General features: G+C 41.4%; 1 protein-coding gene across 1 annotated transcript in view; it reads right to left on the bottom strand.

The window, feature by feature from the left end:
* The window catches only part of LOC102458814 (uncharacterized), a 284,741-nt gene extending 260,819 nt beyond the window's left edge, over positions 1-23,922 (bottom strand). Inside the window, exons 1-2 of the mRNA XM_089776005.1 lie at positions 23,765-23,922; positions 22,357-22,456 (exon numbers count right to left, since the gene is read on the bottom strand). The gene's annotated coding sequence lies outside the window, so the exon portion shown is untranslated. The remainder of the gene's footprint in view (positions 1-22,356; positions 22,457-23,764) is intronic.
* Between the last annotated feature and the right edge of the window lie 3,577 nt (positions 23,923-27,499).

Below are 27,499 nucleotides of genomic sequence, written 5' to 3'. Positions count from 1 at the left end.
AATTCAACTTTTAAAGTAAATCCTGTAAGTTTGCTTCTTCATTTGACAAGAAGGTGATTTTTTTTCCAAAAAGAACATAAGAACATTAGAATGATCAAACTAGGTCAGACCAAAGGTCCATCTAGCCCAATATGCTGTCACCAGACAGTGGGCAATGCCAGATGCCCCTGAGGGAGTGAGCAGAACAGGAAATCATCGAGCAAATCCTCTTTTGTTACCCATTTCCAGCCCCTGACAGAGGCTAGAGACACCATTCCTACCCATTCTGGCTAGTAAGTATTGATGGATCTAACCTCCACAAATTTATCTAGTTCTTTTTTGAACCCAGTTAAAGTCCTGGTCTTCACAACATCTTCTGGCAAGGAGTTTCACAGGTTGACTGTGTACTAAATGAAGAAAAACTTTTGTTTGTTTTAAACCTGCTACCTATTAATTTCATTTGGTGACCCCTAGTTCTTACGTTATGGGAACAAGTAAATTACTTTTCCTTATTAACTTTCTCTACACCTGTCAAGATTTTATATACCTTTATCATATTCTCCCCTTAGTCTCCTCTTTTCTAAACTGATAAGTCCCAGTCTGGTTTGTTCTTAACTATCTTGAGCATTTTAGTGTCATCAGCAAATTTTGCCACTTCACTGTTTACTCCTTTCTCCAGATCAGTTATAAATAGATTGAATAGGATTGGTCCAAGCCTTTGATGAGGGACCTTGTCAATGGCTTTCTGGAAATCTAGGTACACTCTACCCACTGGATCCTTCTTTTCCACGTGTTTGTTGACCCCCTCCAAGAACTCTAGTTAGGTTGGTAAGGCATAATTTCCTTTTACAAACTCCAAATTATCTTTTCCCAACGTAGTATGTTCATCAATGTGTCTGACAAGTCTATTCTTAACGATAGTTTCAACTAATTTGCCCAGTACTGACTTTAGATTTACTGATCTGTAATTGCCAGGATCACCTCTAGAGCCCTTTTTAAATATTGGCATCACATTTGCTATCTTTCAGTCATTAGGTACAGAAACTGATTAAAACAATAGATTACAAACCACTCTTGGGAGAATGCCATCTGGTCCCGGTGACTTGTTACTGTTAAGTTTATCAATTCATTCCAAAACCTCCTCTAATGTCACCTCAAGCTATGTCAATTCCTCAGATTTGTCACCTAAAAAGAATGGCTCAGGATTGGGAATTTCCCTAACATCCACAGCCATGAAGACCACGGCAAAAAATTCATTTAGTTTCTCCGCAATGACCTTTGAGTGCTCCTTTAGCATCTCAATCGTCCAGTGGCCCCACTGGTTGTTTAGCAAGCTTCCTGCTTCTGATGCACTTTAAAAGACATTTTGCTATTACTTTTTGAGTGTTGGGCTAGCTGTTCTTCAAACTCCTTTTTGGCTTTTCTTAATTGGACAGTTTGTGCTACTTTCTATTTTCCTAACGAGGACTTCACTTGCACTTTTTAAATGATGCCTTTTTGTCTCCCATTGCTTCTTTTACGTAGTTGTTAAGCCACGGTGGCACTTGTTTTTTGATTCTCTGACTGTTTTTTTAATTTGGGGTTTACATTTAAGTTGGGCCTCTATTTTGGTGTCTTTGAAAAGTCTCCATGCAGCTTGCAGTGATTTTACTTTTGGCACTGTACCTTTTAATTTCCAATGTGTTATAAATATGCAAGGCTTTTGAGAGCTCTTCACAGTAGCATCTGTGTGAGTTTAGAGCTGGTGACTCATTCCTGAGCTCAGCTCTAGACCCTTTATAGAAAAGCAGGTGGCTGTAATCCAATTGGGGAGGAGTCCCTCGCTGACATAGGAGTGAGGAGTCCCTCACTCTTGTGCCATCTGTCCTTCAACTTGAATGCAGGGGATGTGTCAAGAAAGGAGTCCGAGTCACAGCATACTGTGCTCTGGCAATGCCAGGCTGGAAAAAGGCCCTATTAGTGTCACTACCAGCTAGTTTCAGGCAAGAGAAACTCTACTTCTGTTGCACATTATTCTGGCCCTAGGATCAGGAAACTGTAAATAGTGCCCTTTCAGTTGGATCCAGCAACTACTGAAGATTAAGGCCTCAGTCTTTATCAAGCTCTATGATTCCCATACCATCTGGACAATGCTTTATAACAAGTGACTCACAAATTCATGTACCCAATTTTCCCTGGAAAAAAATGCAGTAAGCAAACATTTACGGATTTGAGACTGGAAAAATATCAGTTGGGAGTCAGAACATTATTGGGCATCAGCAATATACCAATTGAATCATGTCATCTGAACTGCAGAGCAAATTGCTGTGGTCCTGAAAAGCAGTGAAATAGGTGAAAAGTGGACGGAGCAAATATTCTGAATGAACCTAGAAAGGTAAATTCTATTAGCTTATGTAACAACAGCCAGAGACTGGCTTATTTTTGCTATCTGTTCTGGACCTGTCTAAGATCGATTTGTTTAAAGAACAATGACACAATTGATTCTTGCATGAACTGTCAACAACAATTTGTAATTCACATCTGTACTTTGGCCAAATTATAAGAAGACCCATGTAAGGGGTTAAGAAAAGGCAACATTATGTTAACAGCACATAACATTTGCTCATCTTTTCAGCAAAACAGGTTAATTCATAGGGGTAGGGAACCATTTATCTTCATGATATTCTAAAAAAAATAAGACTCCAGGACTTGGTTTTGTATCATTTATAGGTGACATATTAAAGTCATATGCTAGAACATTAGCCAAAAAGAAAAATGAAGAACTTTGGGGAGGAAAACAGTTTAATTATTTTATATAGGAGCCCACTTAAAATGCTATTACAACGTTAAACAATAATAGTGTTGATGTTTAATATGCCTCATAGAAGTTCATAGAAAACCCTACCTGAGCTTTTCAGTTCCTGCCTTCCGCTCTCCATTTGAAACATTATCTCTGGTGCAGTCTCCATGGCAATGGTGACGTGTAGTTTCCATTGATGAGAGGATTCTTGGCACATTCAACAGGTGTGAGAATGGCCCCATCATTATGAGAAGCCTCTTCCATCTTAGGTTTCTCTGTGAGCTCAGCAATATGTGCCTTCCTTCCTCAGAGAACCACCTTGCCACAAACAAATGTGTCAAGAAAACTATGTGAAATCACGAGCTAATGTCGGAGGAAGAAAGAGGGTAACTATGGGCCCTAAAGGTTTCCTTTCGTTGACTTTTAACCTTTCTTATAAGACAATAAGTGAGCATGGAATTCTTGGGGAGTCATGATCTAAGAAAGAAAGGAGATGCCAATGCAATCAAAGAATGTATTCCAGATGGAAATGGGTCACACAAACAGGGTAAATTAATTGCAGCTAATTTCTTTGGGGTATTTTTAACTCTGGGATGAAACTTGCACAATATGAGAAAGGCAGCTGATAATTAGTAGATAAACATGATCCTAATTCCTTGAACATCCATCTTGAGAAACAAGCAGTGACAGAAAGATGTTTCTTCACTCCACTTCAGTGAAAAGCTCCAGGGAGATGTTATCAAGTGTTAACAGAAGAGCAGCAGCTGTGCAATGTGGAGGAGTGCCTTTTCAGCCAGAGAAGCAATGGGAGGTGTCACTGCTAACTTTTTTTTCATTAGGAAAGGCTTCTGTGAGTCACAAAATGATTACAAAACACTGGTAATGCAATTTAGTAATGAATCTAGCTGTGTCATAGTGCTTAAGCATACATACAAGGCATTATGCCTCCCTCTAACAGTTAACATCCATAGTGGTGGATATACAGTTTCCATCACTGCCTTCTCTAAAGGTTTCCCAAAGAGAAGAGGGGGATCAGTTTTAACTCCTGGAGTAAGTCCATCAGCAGCAACTACTGAGTCTTGCTTCACTGACCCATTGTCTTGCTTCCAGTTGTCTTGCTTCACTGACCCATTATAATTCCTACCTCAGGCAAGATTGCAAGCATTTCATGTCCCTGCAGACTCAATACCTACACCAGGCAGATGAAAAACTCCACCAAGGCCTACCTGTCATTGTCCTGTTCTATATACTTCTTCTGATGTTCTGGTATGGGACACTAGCAGAGACAGAATACTGTATGAGATGGACCACAGTCTGACCCAGTATGGCAGCTCTTATATTCTTAACCCATTTTACTGTGGGGTGCCTCTGGCCTTTGAATTTAAAAGAGGTGTGTGTCAGTGTTCCCTCTAAATTTTCCACCCAGGTGCAGAATAATTTTTGTCATGTGCACTAACACATGTGCAGATGTGCACCACCAGTGGAAACATGCTGCTGGGTGTGGAAGCTGTGGGCACTCTGCTAATCTATCCTGGGTGACTGTAAAACTACTCAGCTTAAAGGGAACACTGGGGTGTGTTGCACTGTTGCAACAGCTCATTTCTGATTTCATGCTGATGAACAGACCACAAAACCCCAAAGGTAGATTGATTGCAGAGTAAGCCATTGTCAGCCTTTGTATGCAGCCATTGTATGCAGTCTATGATTAAAAGAAAAATATAAGGGATAGTCATATATTTAATTTGTAACCATCCACGTTGTTCCTTAACAGTGCCCTTTTAACCAACCAACCAATAGTTACATCGCATTGCCTCGTAGAGACTAGTGAGGGCTGAAATAGCAACAGGCAATTTGGCATTAAACTCAGCATACAGGGAAAGTGAAAATATAAGAGCAGAGATCAGTATTACTTATGGGGATGGGTTTGGGACGAAACTGAATGGGCTACACAGAAATGTGAAGAAGTGCACGCTTCCCTGTTAAAGCTGACGGTCCTGGAATCTGAGACATTATGCAAAGGATTCAATGTCTCATTTTTGTAAAATATGATCCTTTGATTCATTTGTAACTAAATGCTTGTGCGGAATAAAAAGGAAAGAGAAAAAGGAAGAGAGCCTTTATTTAAGGCTTATATTTTAGATACAGCTGGGCTAACCAAGCCCTCAAGCCTGAAAAGTAAGCCATAGAGGCAGATGCTTGTGTCTGTGCCAAGTCTCATCCACTCCAAGGAAGCTGGATTACTACACAAGATTGGGAGGCCTAAAACTATATTTATCTAGACCATAGCCACTGTGACATTTTTGTTGGTTTTTAGAATTTTTTATTCCATTTAAAGCACCTCTGTGCCCCTTTTCTACCTCAAACAAACTTGGCTACAGTTAATCTTTGTGCTGGTGTTGCACTATTTTCATGCTTTGAATTTATTAAGAACCATCGCTTAACATATTGTTAGCTGAAAATAAGTAGAATAATGAAAATGGTGTGCCATGACTTTTACTAAACCATAATTATAACTTTTTTGTTTCGCTTTACCAGGACAAAGCTATGCTTTCCACCAAGACCCATGACTAGCCCCAGGGTTGACTATTTATAGCAAACAATGTACACTGTTGGCAATTTATCCATGAAGAGATCACAAGCTTCTAAAATGTATGCATTAACGGAAGCCATTCAATAAGCAGTTTATGTGAATACATTTCAGCTTACCACTAGCAAATTTTACACGGTGACTCTTACTTCATGTATTTGCTAACCGCTCTCTGCAATTGCTTGACTTTAAACTGTTTCGACTCCCTGACTAGACAACTCTCTGAACCTCCATAGAGCGTCATGGTGGCAACATAAAACCTTGTATTTTGGAATGTGTTTCACAATCTAAACATCAGTGTGATACTCTACACCCCAGGGGAACACCCTGTGACCTCCATATTAATTATTTTTATATAATTATGATATTGCATGTAAAATGAACCTTGCAAGATATCATGGGAAAAGTTATGCTCTGTTGAAACCCACTGTTGCATCAAAATGTGTACATTGTTAATGCATATGAAGTTATGAGATTGTGTTGTGGGCTATCACTAAAATATACTGTGGGTTTGAGAAGCACCCAGATACTGGTATATTCCTGAGGTACAAGGCTGGGTACCTGGAGGATTTGGCTGGTGCCTTCCTCTGTGTGATTCATGAGTAGTTCTGGGAGAATTCGTGCAATCTACCTGGGCATGAGGCCCCACAAGCAGTTGTGCTGAATGATAATACCACCTGCAGAGGTCTGCTGCTTACCACCAAAAAAAACCATTGAGAGAGATAGCCCAGGTTGGAGAGTTAAGGGGGCAGCGCAGTCTCACAGCCTCTGGCTGCTCCATCGGGATTCTATCACAAGCTACATTTGATAGGTGTCAGATACCCAGCAAACGTAAGTGTGTGTCAGTAAAAATGATGGGTACCCCAAGAATTTATAATTTATTACATCCCCAGTGCAAATAGTCTTGTGATTTTGATGCACAGGGATCTTCACCTGCACATGCATGAATATCCATCTTTTCCCATTCTGCACATTTAGTTTTACATATTGTAAACATTTCACATGCACAAATATAGGGCGGAAAGAGTTATGAATGCTATCCGAGCAAAGTTGTGCATTTTATTTACCAAATGCCTGATTACTTCTCATCTTCCTTTGCCAAAAAGCAATCCCAACATTGGTGACAGCAAGCAAACAAGTCATAATCCTTTATTAATACAATTTTTTTAAAAACCCAACATTTTCCCTAGAACAAGGTGTTATGGTCTAAAGCCCTGATCTTGCGAAGACTTCAACACAGGCTTAACCTTTGGGACTTTGAATAATCCCAATAAATTCCAAGAGACTACCCAATTTGTAAAGCTAATCACATGTACATTTCCTTGGGGCCTAATAAAGTACATTCTCAGAACTGAGATAAGAGGCCAGATCTTCTTCTCCCTGAGAGTGAACATCCACCCTGAAGTCAATGGAGTGTCAATTTCTATCAGCTGAGGATCAGTTCCAATAAACTTCACCTGATGAATCTTAAATCCTTTGGTTTAATTCTTAATACAGTATCCAGATGGTTAAACTGCTAGTATCATAAAAGATTCTTTCATTATTTATGCTGATTGAAATACAGCTAAGTAGTTTTTAACAATTGCATTTACACAAAGTCACTTGATGGAAAAAAGTAGGGAGGGGTGGGATGAGGGTTGTTTATAAAACAAGTTATAATAATGAGGCCAAAGCTGTTAGGCTGAGCCAAGAGACCTCTTAGTAAATCATTTATTCTGCAGTTTGACAATATTTACAAAGGTTTTTACATGAATTATTTACTCGAGGTTTCATAATATGTAACATCCTGTACACAAAACAGCAACAACACATTGAAGTTACAAACCTGAGAACAAACAATTATTCAGTGACAGATGGTGGAAGAGCTCTGAAAAAAGAGAGTTTACAACTAACGCGAGCAACTATCACTTCTATATGTTATCAATAAAGAAAAGAGGAATGGCAGGAAAATGCGCTCTGAGGAAATAAGACAATTTTTCAAAAGCTACATTAGTTGAAATTGCTGGGGTGGTGGGCTTTTTTGTTTAAATAAGTATTTTGTTGAGTTTCCAACTCTAAAAAATACAGCTACCCCCAGCAGTGATAGGCTCTGAGGTGCACAAACCAGCATAAATGAGGCACTCACAAAACACTGGCCATATTGTTATTGTGACACATTGTTATTTCGTCTTTTTTTTACAGTAGTACTTAAGAGTTCTCTAGGAAAATGGATGCTCTAATACCATAGGTGTTGTAAATCCACATAGGAAGAGAGACTCTTTGCTCAAAAAAGTTTATCATCTAAATTGGCAGGTCAGAGAGACAGAAGTATCACTATCCTCATTGTGCAGATGGGCAACAGAGTGATTACTTGCAATGTCCCAGGTCACAAAAGAAACCTCCGCCTGATCCCAATATGGGGCCTGTCTTCCAGCCAAGTCCTTTAAACACAAGTCCATAAATCTAAATCTCAAAGGAGAAAATGCGTTAGGTACATTTTATACATACATAAACTATTTAAAATACCTCCATCTCTCATGCTCTGGTGTCAGTGCATGCTACGTTCCTGGCATCATTGACCACATACAACCACAGTCCCTGTGCCTCGGCTAGAAATAAAAAAGCCAGGTGAAAAGAAGTGAAAGGACATGAGATAGGGTTTGTGTCACTGATACTCTGTAAAGACAGCAAGCTCTCCTGCCCCAGTTGTTCAGAGCAGAACCAGCTACTCCTCCCACAGCCTCCCAGAAGGAGAAGAGGTGTCAAGAGAGTCTGTCCAATAATGCATATCCGTATAAGACTGTAAAGGGCATGCAATGGAATCCCAGCATTGGGGTTTGGCCTGGCCACCAGAGTGAGCCACCCACTCCCGCAAACAAAGTGACAAGAGTTTCATGAACAACAACAGGGCTTGGACTTTCCATCCAAAGGGTTATTTCTATTCCCAGACATGTGCAAATGATTGAATGTCAGGGTTTGGGATGGGGCTGACACACGTGGGAAACTATGATGTCCCACATGGGGCTTAGGGAGAGACTCCTCACTTGACACACCCTGTGAGGAATAGCAAAAAGAGGGATCATCAGTACATGGAGGCAAAAATGGGTCTTACTAAAACTCTGTTGTGTTCAGCAACTTCACCCCCTCCCAGGAGCTCAGAGCGCTTTCATTTGGAGGTAAGGAGATTTAGGGGCTAGTATTATGGAAAGGACTCATCCAGAGCAACAGCAAGTCACAGCAGACCTGGGAGTGGCACCCAGGAGTCCCACTTCTAATCAGGGTTTTGCCAGCTTTTGCCAGTTTCACGAGGAAAATAAACAGAATTCACTTTTTTGTCTGTGCAGGTTTTGCATTTTTTACAAGGAACTTCTTTTGTAGAAGCAGACAATAGGTCTTGTCATTTAAGTAGGAAAATGGGAATTCTTGGTTAGCTCTGTATTTGTCTTCTTCATCAACTATTTCTGAATTTTCCTCACAATTTTCATCTGGCCTTATGTGATGTGATTTAGTGATGTGTATATAACTCTAAGGATGAAATCCTAACCTCATTGACTTCAATGGTGCCAGGATTTTACCCTTATTTTTGACTGCATGTACCAACTAAAGACCATTGATCAACTACAATGTCACAATATTTTCAAAAAGTTTACATTTCTTCAGAAATTAAATAACCCATAAAAACTTTCAACTAGGAGCCATATTCTGAAAACATATATACATAATATGTTATAATGTCTACATGAATAGTTATCCATCTGTTCAGTTAGCCTAGCCTAGTGATTAGTCCATGAAAGGCACTGTTTTACCTTCCTACCTCATGTTAAAAAGCTTCATAAAGGCAATGACAGCACTGCTAAATTAAGTATACTTCGGGCTAATTTTATGTTTTTATGACAATACTAGAGAAGTATTAGGAAGTTATTATTTTGTCAGCTCCTCTTTCGTTTGTTGTTCTGTGCCCAATAATCAGCATAATGACCTGGGACTCCAGAGTCTGGACTAGAAACTACTGGGACTGTCCAGGGTCCGTGACAGGTCTCATCACAGGAGATGATACAACCATACTGTGATGTTAGCACTTCATGCCCAGCTGCTACCTGGAAGGCCTATAATGCTCTGACCAGTCCAGAAGAGCAAATTGAGCCTCTGGAAACTGATGAAAAATCACTCCAAAGAAGGATTATGTGGAGGAGGAGGAGCAGCAAGTGGGGCTACAAAGAAACAAGCCTAAGGGGTGAAGACAAAGCCGTGTTTGATTCCTCCATGGAGAAGGAGAAGAAGCACAAGGTGAGGAAAAGGTGGAAGAGAAGGCCCAATGAACTGTGCTGTGGAAGACAGAAAGGAACCAAATGGGATCATCCTACCAACCTCAATGAGGAGGAGGTTTCAAGGGATCCTGCCAGGGAGCTGGTGGGGGGAACAATGATGAGCCCAAAGGGAGTACATTAAGGCTATGTCTAGACTGCAGGCCTGTTTTGGAAGAACCTTTTTCCAGAAGAGATCTTCTGAAAAAACTTCTTCCGAAAGAGAGCGTCCACACACAAAAGCACATCGAAAAAGCAATCTGCTTTTTCGAAAGATAGCATCCACACTGAATGGACGCTATCTCACATTTAAGCTGCGATTACTATGGACAGAGTGGCCACCAGGGCACATGTGCTTTTTCCTCTTTCCTCTTCTTTCAAAAGAACTCCTTCTTCCCCAGCCACACATGCCTTTTTCTAAAATAACTCTCTGAAAAATCCCTCTGTTCTTTCGATTTACTTTCGGAAGAATACAATTGCAGTGTGGACGTAACTCAGGTTTTATCGGGAAAACAGCCATTTTCCAACAAAACTCTGTAGTGTAGACATACGCATTATGCTAAGTTGACTGTAGAAGGGGTGTCATAAGAGATATCACAAAGGAGGAAGGCTACAAAGATGAGTCATGGGGGATCCTGCCAAGGACAAAGAGGAAGAGGAATCAGGAGTGATCAAGAAGAGTATAATGACAACTTACAGCCAGCAAAATAAAAGAGGATCAGTAAAGGGATGCAGCTGAGGAGGAGTTGCAAGAGATCACAGCAAACAAAAAGGTGGCTGAGTAGTCAAAAGGAATCCTGCCAAAGAGGATGCACAAGAAGGTCCCCAATGGATTGCATTCTGTGGGAGATGGAAAAGGATCCACAAAAGTTGTCACCAAGGTTCAAATTGAAGAGGAACCACTAGAAATAATACCTTACAAGAGATGGAGAAGACCCATGAGAAACTGCCAAGTAACTGGATGAAAAGAAGCCCAGAGAGCATACACTGAGGAAAAGGAAGACAATGTGTTGCAAGAGATCCTGCTAAGGATGAAGTTGTCAAGGTACTGTGAGGACTTTAACCTTGTGGGAAAAGGAAAAGGACTCCAGAGGAGTTGTACTGAGGAGATGGACGAAGAGAGGGTTTTTCAAAATTTGGGTTAATTCTACATCAAAATGCAACCACATTTGCCAAAACCCACCTTGATCAATCAAAAAATGTGTTCATGAAACACTGAAAGATGTTGCCCAAAATAAAATGTGAAACTGGCATTCACTGAATAGCAGCTCTGAGGAGTCCAGAGAGCAGCCAAAAGACGTAGTTCAGAGGGATAGAAATAGGGTGGAACAGCTTCCTGGAGAACAAGAATGACTATTTTAAATTGGATTCAGAATCATGTAATATATCAGCAGAGGTGACAGAATATGAAGGTTTTTTTCTGGAGTAAGAATAATCTGGTCACAACTTCCAGATCTCCTGAATTTTAGGAATTAGAGATATAGCAAAAGCAAAGAGAATTGTCCATGTTGACGTACAAAGTGAATAAACCATGATTTTAATTGCAATGGGGCAGAGATCAAGATAAAAAAAATGCCAGCAATATTTGGTGTTAGCATTGTGACAAATGTAAAGCAGACTTTCTTTTTACATCATCAGCAATCAATGTAGCACAATACTCTGGAGTAGCCAAGATATGTCTGAGGGAGTTACATTCAGGGCAGAGTCAATATAAAGTGATGGGATTTGTAAATTTGTTGCCCTTGCCTGAGTTAATTAGTTTTACATAGAAAAAATAACATCTGCAATCACATTTCTGTATTGCTATTTTGATGCTCTGGTAGCAGAGCCAGTGCATGTCCATCTTTCCACATTGGAAATCACACCTCCCTACTGTTGCATAGGCTTAACTTAAGCCACATCTGGCCTCATTTGCAACCATTTCTTTTGCCTTTTCAGCACTTTGGCTTGTTTTGCAAAGTGAGAGAAGTGGCAATCAGAGGTGGCTAATGAATCATTTTGACCTTTTGGGGGGATTTTATGAAGGTCGCCAAGACCTGTAAGTCAAGGTCCAAGAAAAGTTTAAACAGCTCCAAAAGAGAATAATTGGTATATACAGTAGAGTTGGCCACTTAAATCAGGAGGACCCAAAGAAGAAAAAGGGATTGCGTTTAGAAAGAGACAGGGAACAAATGAATGTAACCAAAGTAGTTGGGGAAAGGACTGGAATGGTCAGAAGTTGTGCAGGAGAGTGTGTTATCTAGTCATCCACTTTTATAATGGGATGAGTTTTATGTTGTGACAGCCCAACAGGTAAGCGACAGAAAGCTCAAGTCACCAGCTAAAGCTTATAAACTTCAGCTTTCCTGTGGGACTTTTTCTGTGCTGCCACTCTTAGTGCAACAGATTTTTTTTTTTTTTACACTTCCTATTAGGTTTTCTTCCTGCTGGTTTCTGAGGATGATTCCCTGAAGGCAGATGTGAGCCCTTGCCCTTGTTAACTGCTTTCAAAATATTGTTACTATTGTCAGTAACTGTACTATTTACTGGGGGTGTATGGGGTGTTCAGGGAGGGGTAGCACCTCTGATGTACGGGCATGTCGTGTCCTTTTAGGGCAGCTCGTCCACCTTTGGTCCCCACTTGTCACTCAACTCTCACCTGTGGCTCCTAGTAGCTGTAGCATGTGCAGCGGCCACACCCCGGGCAACAGCTTCGACAGGCTGGCTAAACCAGGTTGAGAGTAGCCGTCGGGTCATCGACCTTCGGTGAGATAGGGACTTGTCTATCCCGAGCATGTGAAGACAGACTCCGGCGGATCGAGCGGATGAGACCTACTAGAATAGGACCAACGGTCATGAAGGTGATTTCTGCAAGCGATGTGGTACGCTAAGAGCACGGCAAGACATGAAAGATGCCCTGGTCAACCACTGCGCCCAGCCCATCTCCAACCGTCTCGACATTAGTCCTGCCATTGGAGTAAGATGGAATCTGGGAAGAGAGAGTGAGGCTGACTATGCGCACCTCTCCCTCACTTTAATCCAATTCACGCGCAAGTCTTGACATCTCGACATCTCCTAAGTCCTGTGGCGACGGGCGAGCGACGAAGCAGCAGGTGTGGATACACTGGGAGCTGTAGCCGCGGACCTGCACACAGGCGGCTCAGGTCTAATGGTTGTCTTCTTGCTGGTGGAAGCAACAGCTGGATTCGGCGTCTACCTGAGTGACTGAGCAGCCCTCTTTAGGATTGCACTGCTCACCTCCGTAGTAAGAGGAAGGGGCTAGGAAAGGTGCCCTAAACATTGTTTGCTTCATAGAACCCTGGCCAGCTTACCGCGGCTGGAGGGGATCCCATCTCATGCGGTCGAACAATAAAATTTCGAACAAAATGCAAGGTGACACCACTCACTATTGGCACATGGAACGTACGCACGCTTCAGGACAACCCTTCAGCAGACCGACCAGAAAGAAGAACAGCCCTGGTCGCCAGAGAGCTCACAAGATTTAACATCGATATTGCGGCACTGTGTGAAACTCGTCTAGCAAATGAAGGTCAGCTCATGGAAACAGGAGGTGGTTACACATTCTTCTGGCGTGGACGCAGCAGTGACGAACGTCGTGAATCTGGAGTTGGCTTTGCGGTTAAGAATCATCTTGTCCGCAAACTTACCAGTCTTCCCAAGGGCGTGAATGACCGACTCATGACACTGCATCTTCCACTACCGAGAGGAAAGCAAGCCACACTGATCAGCGCTTACGCGCCCACAATGACGAATCCGGATGAAGTAAAGGACAAGTTTTATGAAGATCTCGATGCCCTACTCTCATCCGTGAAGCGCACTGACAGGCTGATTCTACTTGGCGATTTCAACGCGAGAGTAGGATCTGATCACACTGCCTGGGATGGCGTCATTGGAAAAAATGGAATCGGTAAATGTAACAGCAATGGCCTACTATTACTGAAGACATGTGCGGCTCATGATTTGATCATCACCAATACCATCTTCCGCCTGCCCACTCGCAAAAAGACGTCCTGGATGCACCCACGCTCTAAGCACTGGCATCTCATTGATTATGTCATTGTGCGGAGGAAAGACAGACAGGATGTAAGGGTGACCAAGGCCATGCCGAGTGCTGACTGTTGGACTGACCACAGACTTATCATCTCCAAATTAAGCTTTCGCATCAAGCCAAAGAGACGTCCGCAGGGAAACAAAGCTGTGATGAAAAAGATCAATGTCAGTAGACTGAGGAACCCCAACACAGCAACTTTACTAGCAGAAGATCTTGGCAACCAACTTTTAGAGCTGCAATTAGAGGAAAATGCTGAGAAGGACTGGGAACGCTTCCGGGATATTGTGCACTCTTCTGCACTAAAGGTTCTTGGACCCTCACACAGGAAACAGCAGGACTGGTTTGATGAAAACGATGAAGAGATCAAGGCCATACTCGCTGAAAAGCATCGCCTTCACCGTGCTCACCAGAATGACCCATCGTCAACAGCTAAGAAAAATGCCTTCAACAACATTCGCAGGATCGTACAGAACAAGCTTCGTAAGATGCAGGACTCCTGGTTGAGTGCCAAAGCAGACGAAATCCAGAAATTTTCTGATAGAAACGATGCCAAACGGTTCTACGAAGCCCTTAGATCCTTGTATGGACCTCAGCCCTCAGGGAGTTCCCCTCTACTGGACTCAGATGGTGCAACTCTCATTACTGAGAAGGCTCTGATTTTACAGCGTTGGGCTGAGCACTTCCAATCCGTACTGAACCGCCCATCTTCCATCAATAACGAGGCGATTGATAGAATGCCCCAGGCGGATATCAACCACAGCCTGGATGTCTCACCATCAGAGACTGAAACCTTACAGGCCATCAGCCAGCTGTCCAGTGGCAAGGCCCCAGGATCTGATGCGATTCCAGCGGAAGTCTATAAGGGTGGTGGTGCAGTGCTTGTCAACAAACTCACTCAGCTGTTCCAGTCCTTCTGGAATCAAGGATCTATTCCTCAGGAACTGAAAGACGCGTCTATCGTACACCTCTACAAGAGGAAAGGAAATCGACAATTTTGCGATAATCATAGAGGAATATCACTGCTTTCCATCGCAGGTAAGATCCTTGCACGAGTGTTGCTGAATCGTCTGATTAACCACCTGGAACAGGGTTTATTACCCGAGACACAGTGCGGCTTCCGCAAAGAGCGTGGCACGGTGGATATGATCTTCGCAGCCCGACAGCTTCAAGAGAAGTGTCAAGAGCAGAATTGTGAACTGTACACCACCTTCGTGGATCTCACCAAGGCTTTTGACACTGTCAGTCGCGAAGGTCTGTGGCGCATCATGTCGAAGTTTGGGTGCCCTGACAGATTCATCTTGATGGTACGTCAGTTCCACGACGGCATGACGGCTCGTGTTTTGGATGATGGAGAAGCTTCAGAGGCCTTTCCCGTCACAAACGGCGTCAAGCAAGGGTGTGTGCTGGCACCGACCCTGTTCAGCATAATGTTTTCAGCCATGCTGTCAGACGCCTTTCAGAACAGTTCCTTGGGAATCAGACTGAGATACAGGACCGATGGGAAACTGTTTAACCTGTGAAGACTCCAGGCTGTCACCAAGATAAAGGAGACTGTGTTACGAGATCTCCTTTTTGCTGATGACTGCGCCCTGAATGCTGGATCAGAGCAGGAAATGCAAGCCAGCATGGACAAATTTGCAGCAGCATGCGACAACTTCGGCCTTCTCATCAACACAAAGAAAACCGAAGTGATGCACCAGCCAGCTCCAAAAGCTCAGCATCAAGTGCCCACCATCACAGTGAAGGGACAAAAGCTGCAAGCAGTGGACCAATTTACATATCTTGGCAGCACCCTCTCCCGCTCAGTGACAATTGACATCGAGGTCAACTGCAGAGTCGCCAAGGCAAGCTCTGCATTCGGCAGACTGTTGACCAAAGTGTGGGACCGCCGTGGAATAAGCCTTGTTACAAAGCTTAAAGTCTATCGAGCAGTAGTGTTAACTACCCTGATGTACGCCAGTGAGACTTGGACTGTATACAGGAGGCACGCTAGGCAACTGAACCACTTCCACACGATTTTCCTCCGCAGACTTCTGAGGATCCGGTGGCAGGATAAGGTGCCAGACACAGAAGTCCTTTCTAGAGCAGGTCTGCCGTCAGTTTACACCCTGCTGATGAAAGCTCAGACACGCTGGGCAGGCCATGTTGCAAGGATGCCAGATCATCGCATCCCTAAACAGCTCTTCTATGGTGAGCTGTTTCAAGGGAAGCGATCGCACGGGGGACAAAAGAAGCGATACAAAGATACCCTTAAAGCCTCTCTCAAGTCCCTGGATATTGACACCACCTCCTGGGAGACCCTGGCACAAGACCGATCAACATGGCACACGCTGATCTACCAAGGCTGTCAAACATCTGAAGCCAGAAGGACAACCATAGCACAAGAGAAGCGAGCACTCCGTAAAGCCAGAGTTGCAAAAGCTGCAACAGTGGTGCCCACACATGTCTGCCCGACCTGTGGTAGAACATTCCGTGCCCGTATCGGCCTTATCAGCCATTTGCGGACACACCATGAACAGTCCATAACCCGTTAGATGTCAAGGTCCTCTTCGAATACGATGGACGAACAACAACTATTTACTGACCTGCTCCTGGAGTTCAGTCAAAATATTTGGTGGATTTGTACTTCTTAGTGGAGCTACAAATTCTGAGTACCACTTACCTGCTGTAGCGGTGAGTTACCTTAGTAAATAAGTACTGGGCAAAGTTGGCAAAGGGTCTTACCCTACCAAGTCAAGAGCACCTGCAGGTATAACAATTTCGCTTGAAGTACTGGGTGCTCTTCACCTCTAAGAATTTGCCCCAAGAGAGGCTGCAAGAGTATTTAGCCCAATTTATGCCCACACACTGAGCTGGTGTGGAATGAATTTCATACAGTCACACTAAAGCAAGCACCCAAACCACATGGATGAAAATTTCATTTCATTGCTTTAAACTCAGGCTGAATGTTTCAGAAAACTAAAGGTAGGAAAACTATATTCAGATGTGAGGGATCATGCCTGGTTAAAATGTAAAGGTAGTGGGGAGATGGGATACCCAAGATTAATCTAAATATTATTCGTCATAAATGTGCTATAGTGATTTCACAATGAGAGACCTGCAGTAGCTAATCACCACCTCTTTTCAGGGACCCCTTGAGAAACTCTTATCTGTGCTGGGTGTCAGTATGACATTGGGAGAAAGAGACTCAGATGGACTGAGCAGGACTAGTTACCTTTTCACTGGGCAAGATTTTCATTGGAAGGATACTACACACGCTCATTTAGATATTCTGAAAGTACTGCTAGCACTCCAGGTGGAGCAGCCTTTCATTCTCATAGGATTTGTTGGACTAGACTCTCTTCATGGCAGGGACTGTCTGTTTACAAGTGTGTAGTCCCTAGCATAAGGGGGCCCATATGTAGCACTGTAGTTTAAATAATTTATTGACTTATTATTGCATGTGGGGCCAGAACACGTAGTACATGGTGGAATGCACTGTAATAGGAATACTACCAAAAGTAATCTGGCTAGAGGCTATTTTAATGATACAGGCTAGACGTTGGCTAAATCTACCAGAACAAAAAGATGATACAATATATTTGTGTCCTTAATTCCTGATATTTTAAATTTCAGTTATGCAAGCCAACGCTAAATATTATAAGATAAATAAAGCTGCTCTTTATTCATCCAAGTTAGGCTGTGCATGTGTGTTAATTTCAGTATAGAGGCAGAAAGACAGGAATTTACTGTGAGATTTTAACCCTGTAAATAATGGTTTCATTAAGAACCATATATGACTCCACAGGGAACTTTAAATATTAAGATTGGCAATAAAATCATTAGTTGTTCCAAGTTATTCAGCATATCACAGAAACCTAAAAAGCTAATGACCGTTAGTTAAGAGCCCAATTCAGATGGACCAATATGCTGACTGGTTCATTACAAACTGGACTGGAAATGGCACATCACTGTGGCGAACAGTCTTACAATGGCAGACAATGGGCCACTTTACTTGCATAGCTTTTCAATCATTAATTTCTAGGTCACAGACAAAACACTTTGTGAATGCTAAGACAATTGAGGTTGCAAATACATAGACATTATTTCTAGACCTTTACTACAATATTGTGATCATTTAAAAAAAATCTATTAGCTCCCAGATTGCAGTCTCGTAGTTTCATAGAACACCTGAAACTTTATAAAAATAGTTCTCTTCTGACAAATATGAGATGACGGTTTTAAAAATTAACAGTCCCTACAAAGCACTAGGACATCAAAATAAAATGTATGACAGCAAACTACCAAGTACTTGCTTAAGAGTATTGCTGAGTGGGAGCCTTAATGATGAAATTGCCACCACAGCTCTTCAATAACTCTACAACAAAATCCTCAGCTGTGCTCAACTTGCATTCAACATAGCTTGGGGGTTCAACATAGATAACATCTTAACACCTTTATGCTTAGTTCCAGAGCCACCTGGGAACTGATTTGACTCCTTGCACAATTTATAGTTGCCTCAATATTGCCTCATGTGCAATGGCCACCAAGGGGCTGTTCCAGCCACCTGGGATTGCCCAAGCTGCAACATTCCAAAAAAGTCTCCTTCCCCTCACCATGTCCCTGACACACCCTCTATTCTGGTTCCAGCAAAGGGGATGAGGACAGACGTAGTGCAACTGGCTATTCACCACCTAGGAATTCCCCTAGGCTGGAAGAATCCCTAACTAGCCAGTTAAACTGGCTTTGCACCTGCGCTGGGTCACGAGGTCATGCAAAGCAAGTGGCTCAGGAACCAGAAACCTGTAAATAAAGTAGCTAGGAGGCCCTCCTGTCCCACAAGGAACTGGTAGGGTGTTAGACTAAATGGCCCTGGTGGTTCCTTCCTCCGTGAATGTGCTCAGCTCCTGGGGTCAACTCAGAACCTCACTGGACTCTGCCCTAAGTGAAAAGGAGATAGAAGAAGTGCAGGGGAGAGAGGTTATATCAGTAGCTGAACATTAGCATTTATGTGAATTTCTATACACTTTTGTCAAGGGCAAAACATTTCAAGAAGGAGAATTTTTGAGGGATAGGAAGGGATACAGAGACCCGATAGCTGGGTGGGTTTGTGATCCTGGCCTGGGGTGAAGTGAGACTCAAATTCCTGATCTACCTGATATGGAGCAAGTTGAGAAGAGAAAAACTTTGTCATGAATCAGAGAGAGCAGGGATTTGAACCAGGGTCTTCTGACACCACTACCCAAATCAGCAGACTAGCGTTAGTCAGCATCATACACCCCAGATACATTTTTGGAAAAAAATTGGTTTTGTTTCAATATGGAAGAAATCTCAAAACCTACAAAGTTGCTGCAACAACAAAATTGTCACTGTCCAGTCACTGCTAAGAAACAACACACTGCAATGTTGACATGTCTAATGGCAATCACTAGGAGATTATGATGGCAAAACATGCAATGCCATTTATAGAGCAAAAAACAGTTTTTTAGATTGTCACACTTCTAATCAAGGTTTTGCTGGCTTTTGCCAGTTGCGCAAGGAAAATAAACAGCATTCACTTTTTTGTCTGTGCAGGTTTTGCATTTTTTACAAGGAACTTCTTTTGTAGAAGTAGACAGTAGGTCTTGTCATTTAAATAAGAAAATGGGAATTCTTGGTCAGCTCTATATTTGTCGTCTTCATCGACTATTTCTTAATTTTTCTCACTGACATATCAAATTTTCATCTGGCCTTATGTGATGTGATTTAGTGATGTGTATGTAAACTCTTAAGGATGAAATCCTAACCTCATTGACTTCAATGGTGCCAGGATTTTACCCTTATTTTTGACTGCATGTACCAACTAAAGACCATTGATCAACTACAATGTCACAATATTTTCAAAAAGTTTACATTTCTTCAGAAATTAAATAACCCATAAAAACATTCAACTAGGAGCCATATTCTGAAAACATATATACATAATACGTTATAATGTCTACATGAATAGTTATCCATCTGTTCAGTTAGCCTAGCCCAGTAATTAGTCCATGAAAGGAACTGTTTTACCTTCCTACCTCATGTTAAAAAGCTTCATAAAGGCAATGACAGCACTACTAAATTAAGTATACTTCGGGCTAATTTTATGTTTTTATCACAATACTAGGGAAGTATTAGGAAGTTATTATTTTGTCAGCTCTCTCATTTAGCAAAGCAGCTTCAATTTATTAACAGTGTGGAGTGTGAATGAATCAATATGTTTCATTGGGCAATGTGTCATTTGTTAATCGGATATTGATGAGATTATTGACGCACAGCTAATTAATCTCAAACCCTGCGCTAGCCTTCATATGTTTCCTTAATTATGTTCTTCGTCTTAGTCTTCTGGCTTTGGCACACAGACGCTGGCTTGTAGACAGTGAGTGAAGGAAGCTGTCAGAGGGTCTTTTCACACATTTACAATCCCTTGGCAGCAAAATTATTTTCCTAGTTGTAAATAGGTATCAAACAGATATTTAATAATATTTGCCAGAAGACTGATATTGATTTGGCAGGAAGTTGCTCCAAATTAGGTTAGCAAAAGAGTCTTGCATCAGAAGAGGAACCCTGAAAGAAAAAGCTAATGAGCATTCAACAACTAGAAACCTATTGTTATCTGAAGTATTGAAACTGGTTTTCTATGGTCATTATATTTGCACTTTCCACTAAAGAAAATTCAAGTACAGGCCTGATATTTTTAGTTCCAACTTTTTTTTTATTAGCCAGTTACGGCAGCAAACCAGTAGCTTTTTGCAAAGAGACCTAAGAGATGGCAGCACAACAATGATTTCACATCTGTCACTGACAGGAGATCACAGAGGAAACTGAATTCGGACTTCAGAAGGAAGGTGGTGGTTACTTCATCTTTTTGGGCACCCCCTGCTGGCTGGTCATATGGAATATGACATGCTGCTAATCATTGCTGGCAGTGATTTACTTACAGGCGACTTACCACTTACAGGCAACTTATGACTGCCTGATTTACAACCTCCCGCATTTACAACCATTTTTTTCATGAGAGAGAGCTCCTAAAAAACCCCAATTTACATCTGCAGCTTGCATTTATGACGGCGTATGAGGCAGACTCCACGCATCATCCCAAACCAGGAAACGTACAAAGTCAGTCAGACTCACCAGTCTGCAGCTGCTGCTTGAACCGCATGTGTCTCCACCACATCGGTCTTCACTTTTTAGTTATTTTTGTGCATTATTTGAACTATTTAGTTTAGTTTTCCTCCATTTCTGTAGTCAGTTTTGGTATTTTTAGGGTATAAAATGGATTTTCAGGAATGGAACCACCATTTATAACATTGCGCATATGGGAAATAAGGGTTTGACTTATGATGGCTCAACATATGATGGTTCTCTAGGAACCAATTAGGTCGTAAGTTCAGGGGTCACCTGTATTTCTTCTCATTGAGTAAAATCATGATATTGAGAACACAGTTGTAAGCGGTAAAAAAAATCTGGGATAAGAATGAAAATGAGATGACAAATTTGCGGACTGTTTGTGGTGTCTACCCTGGCTCTGATCACCTCAAATAATTTATAATCTGCTTTAGGATATCAAAAACTTCTCTAAACATTCCATACATGAATACAAATTAATATATAAAATACATAAATTGATGTAATTAACAGGTGGAAATCCCAATGGGATTTTAACTTAATGAAACTCACATACCTGCTTTGTAGGACTGAGGGTCTTCACTGAAGGTGAGGGAGCAGGGGCTGACAGCACTTGCTTTATATATAAAAATGTCACTACATATCATATTAATGCTCATCCCATTTGGTAATTAAGAGACCTAAAGCACTCTTGCAGGCTGTCCTAAGCAAGGGAGGGAGAGTGTATAAAGTGACCATTCTCCTGCATGCTGGCTTTCCATCGCTTGTGAATACAGAGGGATGGTACAGCCACTGCAGGGTTGCTATGTCTTCCCCCATGCATGTGAGTTGCAACTCAGTGGGAAGAAGTGGCTAGAACAACTTTGTAGACATTCCCAGCATAGTACTCTGGGCACAGGGCAGGGATGACACACAGAATCTCCTTCCTGGACCAGAAGGAAGCTGGAAAGTGGATTCTGACTTTCCCAGTCTGTTTCTGGTTGTACACACTACTCCACATAAAGGGCTTTAGCAAAGCCAAACTGACACCCAATTGGAGTCACTTATACCGAGCAAAAAAGCTGGTCCCCATTAAAAATTACTTAGAAAAAGACCTATTTATTATTATTAATTTTTATTATTCCCACCACCGACACACTCAATAGCCTAGTCTTGTTCCAGAACCCCACAGTGCCTGCCACTGTACAAATATAGAACAAAAAAAAACCCTCCTCCAAGAGCTTACAACCTAAGTCATCTGTGCTCCATTCCATCAAACTGGCTTCTCTTAAAATGCTTGGGGGGAAATGGTGAGATTTGCAGCTTGTCATTAATCATGTAACATAATCAACTTCTTGGGCTGTTGTTACATTTATCCGTATTTACTGTTAATTCGAAATGTACATTTTAATTTGTATAGTTCTGTAAGTGAATATGCATTGGGGTAAGTGCCAACATGGCAAACCTTGGGCCTGAAATGATATTTCTATGTCCAAAGCAGGGACAGAAGAAGTTTTTACTTTCTTGCATGGCCCATACAAAGTACCCAGTTAATCCCATAATAGTTACTCACATCTGTTTTCAGGCCAACTGCTCATTCTCCACGCCCATTCAGTACTTGGACCTTCTGATATGAAAGCCAACTAGCATCAACTATATGATGATGAAATGGTCTACAAAGAAATGGAAAAAGATTACATCTTAAAAATTCCAAGCAGCGCAAGTGTAATTGTACTCAACTTTAAAAACATGATGTCACTAGTTTACAGAACACATAAGGGAATTCATTTGAAACTATAACTGAAAATTTCAAGATATGTCCACTGGCTAAGCAATTCACGTCTCACTGAGCAATATTTCAGTGTATTTAAAAACTTGCCTTTAAAAACATTACCAAAAATATCCCTTTTTCTACCAGACATAAGAAGCCAACAGTACAATGTCACCAATTATACAGCTAACCATTCTCTGCCAGCCAATCACACACACTCAAATATGGCCCTTATCTTAAAGAATGTGGCTTGCAAAGAAAGGAAATCAATGTCTATTTTGATTCATATTTATAGAAATACTAGTTTAAAGGGATCGATGGCTTCTAAATATGAAGATAATCAGCACTCACTTTGTCAATGACCTTCAACATCATAATAGAATCTGCAGCTGTTCATCAGAGTTTATTATTTCACAAATATTGACCAACAGGTTTACATTGAGGGTTTTTCCTAATACTAGCATTTAAAAAAAATAGATTTCACTTGATATGACAATAGAGAGTAGCAATGATCTGACCTTTCTTTTTTCAGTTTGTTATATATAATCTTTATATAAATTACTAAATGTCTGACCACCACTTTCATGACTAATCAGTAATCTGTTCTTTAGAGTGACGTTTATAAAGCTTGACTAAAAACACTACTGCAATCAACTTACAGAAGTAAACCAAAAACCTGTATCTGAAAGGGACAAGAAACAAGTCAACATTTTTTTAAATAGAAGAAAAATAGTTCCATGTAAGTGCAGCCTCCCTATTTACTATCAAAAAGTGTTTCCTTTACAAATGTTAATAATTTTATATGGATAGTTGAAAAACATGATATGCCCCAGTAACATATCCTTAATCATGGTACCTATAATCCATACAAAATCTTACTGGCTACTGATTTTTGCTTCTTACTTCGCTTCTGGCTGAAATCATGCCCATGGTAAGTCATCAAAATTTGAAAATGCTAGAAAGAGGCTCTTATATTTTTTGTCTAAGCACAAGATGGGGTACTAATCCCACCTGTGACAGTGACACTCTTTGTGGCCTTGTGCAAGTCACTTAACCTATGACAATCCAGTTTCTTCATCTCTAAAGTGGAGATGATACTTGCCTGACTCATAATGGTATGATGAAGATTAACCAGATGATGAGCCTTATTCATCTAAACAGTAAACGGTAGCTGTACAGTGCACTTTCTGACACCACAATTTCCCCATACCTTTCTGGAGGGCAAATAGGTTTGCCATTGTCATCCTCCCTTAGCATGCATAGAGAGGGAGCAGCTCAAACTTCTGGTGTGACTCTTGAGAGGCTTGTAGCTGGAAGCTGTCATAATACTGTGTTAGATCAGTCCACCCCCAGCTACCCTTCTGGGATAATAGACCTGATTGAAAAACAACATGACATTTTCATCCTTTCCCCTTCCGCCCCTACCTCTGCAAAATTCTGACACAAATTTTCAGTAAGATTTTAAATTTTGCAATATTTCAGTCAGCTCTGCTGGACACTGAGTAGCTCTGGTCTTCAACAGACCACCTGCCACCTCACGCTACAGTATCCCTCTCAGCTCTTCTTGGAGTAGGGATGTTAAATATAGGTTAATTAACTAATCGACTATTTGATTAGTTGATAAATGGAGACCCACAGCCAGATTAAAGCTCTTAATACATTTAGAGCCGCCAGCTCTTAATACATTGAAAAGGCTAAAGTGCAGCAGGGGGGACCTGGCATGAACCAGGAATTAGCTGGCCTGGCTCGCACTGGGTCCCCCCTGCTGCGCTTCTGATTTTTAAATGTATTAACAGCCAACAGACAGTGGGAGGGGAGGACAACTAGTTGAGGAACTAGTCAACTATCTAATAGGCTTTTGCAAATGCTTATCGGATAGTCAACTAGTCGCTTACATCCCTACCTTGGAGTCTACCTCTCAGGGCACTGAGCCTGGCTTTACACCACAAAAAGCTAATGTAAGCATGAATCTGATCCAATGTTTATAAAGCCTTTAGAAGAGACTATATAGGATAATTGTACACTGTATAGGCAAAACACTATGTACAGTAATTCAGCAGAAAGTCTGTGGGATGTTTTCTGTGCCTAAGGTGCCATGAACAGCAATTTGTTTTAGAATTGCAGCAAAGACAAACATATACACTTAACATTTGGATGCTACAATTTTCATATCCTGAAATAAAATGCCATGCATTCCTCATATTATCTATAGATACTACTGTTTGATATAAAATTGATTTTAGGACTTAAAATAGGGAGTTGAAATCCACGGGCCTGATTCTGCTCTTCTATCATTTTTAGAGCAATATAAATATATTTTTTCTGTAGAGTTCCTCCAAGCTCACACTGGTGTAAATAAGAGAAGAATCGGGCCCAAAGCACACAGTTTTATACAGACAAAGCTCTTTAATACGATCCCACCAAATTTTCCTACAAGCTGCAGTATCTACCCTGCAAATCCTACATTTTCAGAGTCTATTCTACATTTTCTTAATTCTAATTAAACAAATCTTAATCTTGACTTTAATGGCTACAATTATGATTCTTCATTATGTTAAATGTTACTTGCAACATAAGAATAAATTGTATAAACAGCTTAGCTGCAATTGCATGGAGTCTCACTGTACATTACTCATTAACAAGATGTGGGTAGCAGCAATTATAACATTTCCTCCTAATGTCCCCATTTATTGAGTCACAGCAGCAAGCCCCCTTTTCACAACACACACTGATTGAGGATAGCAGCTTTTGTACTTGTGAAGAACAGGCACAGTAACCTGCTGTGTGCCTCTAACTCAGATCGATGAAAGTACACATTAGCTCTTAGCCTCACAGGCCAGAGTTCCTGAAGGTCACAATAGCCATCAGCATCACTGTAGGGCAGAGAAATCATTTCACAAATTGTGAACAAAAACAACGCAACTTGCTTTGCAGTTTGATTATTGTTTATAGATACAGCAAGCCAAGAATTAAAGCATAGCCTTGAGGCAGCGTAATTATTTACAGCTGAAGACTCATATCATTATTAGCATGCTCCTAATTGCTTGAAGTTATATCAATGTTAGTTGATTTAACACATTTTGGATAACATGCATGGAAATTGTTTTCTCTGCACATGGAGAGTCAGTTTCACTATTAGATGGTTTCTTAATTTTTGAGGATTTCTGTCTACCTTTCTAACCATCCTGTGCTTGCCTTTGAAAAAGCTCCTAACACATAATTTTTCCTTTATACTTAAAGTATCACTGGTGTGTTTTGGAGTGTTTCTGCAGGAAGTTACATTTAAATGTAGTTTGACTAAAATTGTAGTTTCGGTTTTGAGTTACAATAATTTCTCTGCCCTATCACTAACTAGAGATTGAATCAAATTTTGCTCCAGGTCATGTGTTTTAATCTTTCTTTTTCCCCATCCTACCTGATTTAAAAGCCTGCTCAAGAATAAGGACCCGAGTCTGTTTCTGTTTGAAGACTATGGGGAAATCCCTATTGATTTCAGTAAAATCTGGATGAGGCCTTAAATACACTAAAAAAATATATCTTTTCTAATACCAATACATCAATCCCTCAATGAAATGGCAAACTAAAATAACAACAATATAATAAATAATAATAATGAAAGACCTAGGAACTGCTTGCCATGTACCACTAGTCAATTGGAAGCTCTCTCATGAGGCTACGTCTACACTGCATCCCTCTTGTGCAAAGTCTATGCAAATGAAGCACAGATTAGCATATTGCTACACTTAATTTGCATAATTAATTAGGGGCCATTTTTGCGTAAGAGGCTTTTGCAAGAGCCATTCTTCCTCATTTTTTCAGAAAGAACAGCTCTTGCGCAAGAGGCGGTTTTGCGCAAAAACATCTGCTAATTAATTATGCAAATGAAGCGTGGCAATATGCTAATCCATGCTTCATTTGCATAGGCTTTTGCGCAAGAGGGATGCAACGTAGATGTAGCTTCAGTTAGGGATCATATATGTGTGTGTAGCATCTACTGCAATATGGTCTGATTCCTTTGGGACCTCTGTGCACTACTGCAAGGTAAATATTGAATTATATCCAAAAAAACAAGAAATAAAACAATGTTGTTTAGGTTACAAAATCAAAAATTAGAATATCTTAAATTTACAGTCACCCACAACAGAGCCACTGGTCACATGCCCCACACCTCAGTCTGGGGAAGGACCAGGACAACCCCCCTTTGCCCAGGCCCTGCCTCCTCACTCCTGCCATGCCCTCTCTACACCCCCTGCTCCGTTCTCTCTCTGCCTCTGCCCCGCTCTACAACTGAGGTGTCCCAGGGGACTAGCAGGGATGCGGAACTGGAACTGTCAGCAGGAGTCTGCACCTCCCCACACTCACTGGCAGTGGCTGGGAAAGTGCAGCAAGGCACCCCCTGCTCACACAACTCTACACTCATGCTGCTCCAGTTCCTGCTGGACAGAGTGGGGGGAGCAGACTCCTGTCCCCAGTGCTCCAACCCTGCTGGTCTCCCCCCTCTCCCCAGCTGCTGGCCAATCCCTCACACTCATAGCATTTGAGGCACAGATCTCTTATTCTCCCCTTCCCCCTCCTCCTCCCCCATGCATCACCTGTGACTTGCAGTACCTTAATTCGACCCCGTTGAGTATTTGACCGTGCACTGAATGGGGTGGAGATTCTTCAAAATAAAAAATATTTGATAGTATAATAAAAGATTAGAATGCATAAATGCAAGGGGGCTCAATTAAGATTTTACAGGCAATCACAAATCTGGCATGTCTGAATTTTTGGGTGCTTGGCTTTGCAATCTTAAGCAGGTTCTTTTTAACAAGGGTTTTGTTTGTTTGAATGTAAATTCATAGGATTTCTACGGGGAGGGGAAGCAGCAAATTCTAGAATATGCCACTGTAACAGCCTCCTACTGTGGTGTCCAACATGCTAGCGACCAGCCACATGTGGCTAT

This window comes from Pelodiscus sinensis, chromosome 2 (genome assembly GCF_052426305.1).
Source record: "Pelodiscus sinensis isolate ZL-2025 chromosome 2, ASM5242630v1, whole genome shotgun sequence".
Lineage (NCBI taxonomy): Eukaryota > Metazoa > Chordata > Testudines > Trionychidae > Pelodiscus > Pelodiscus sinensis.
This window is presented reverse-complemented; position numbering and strand designations above follow the sequence as displayed.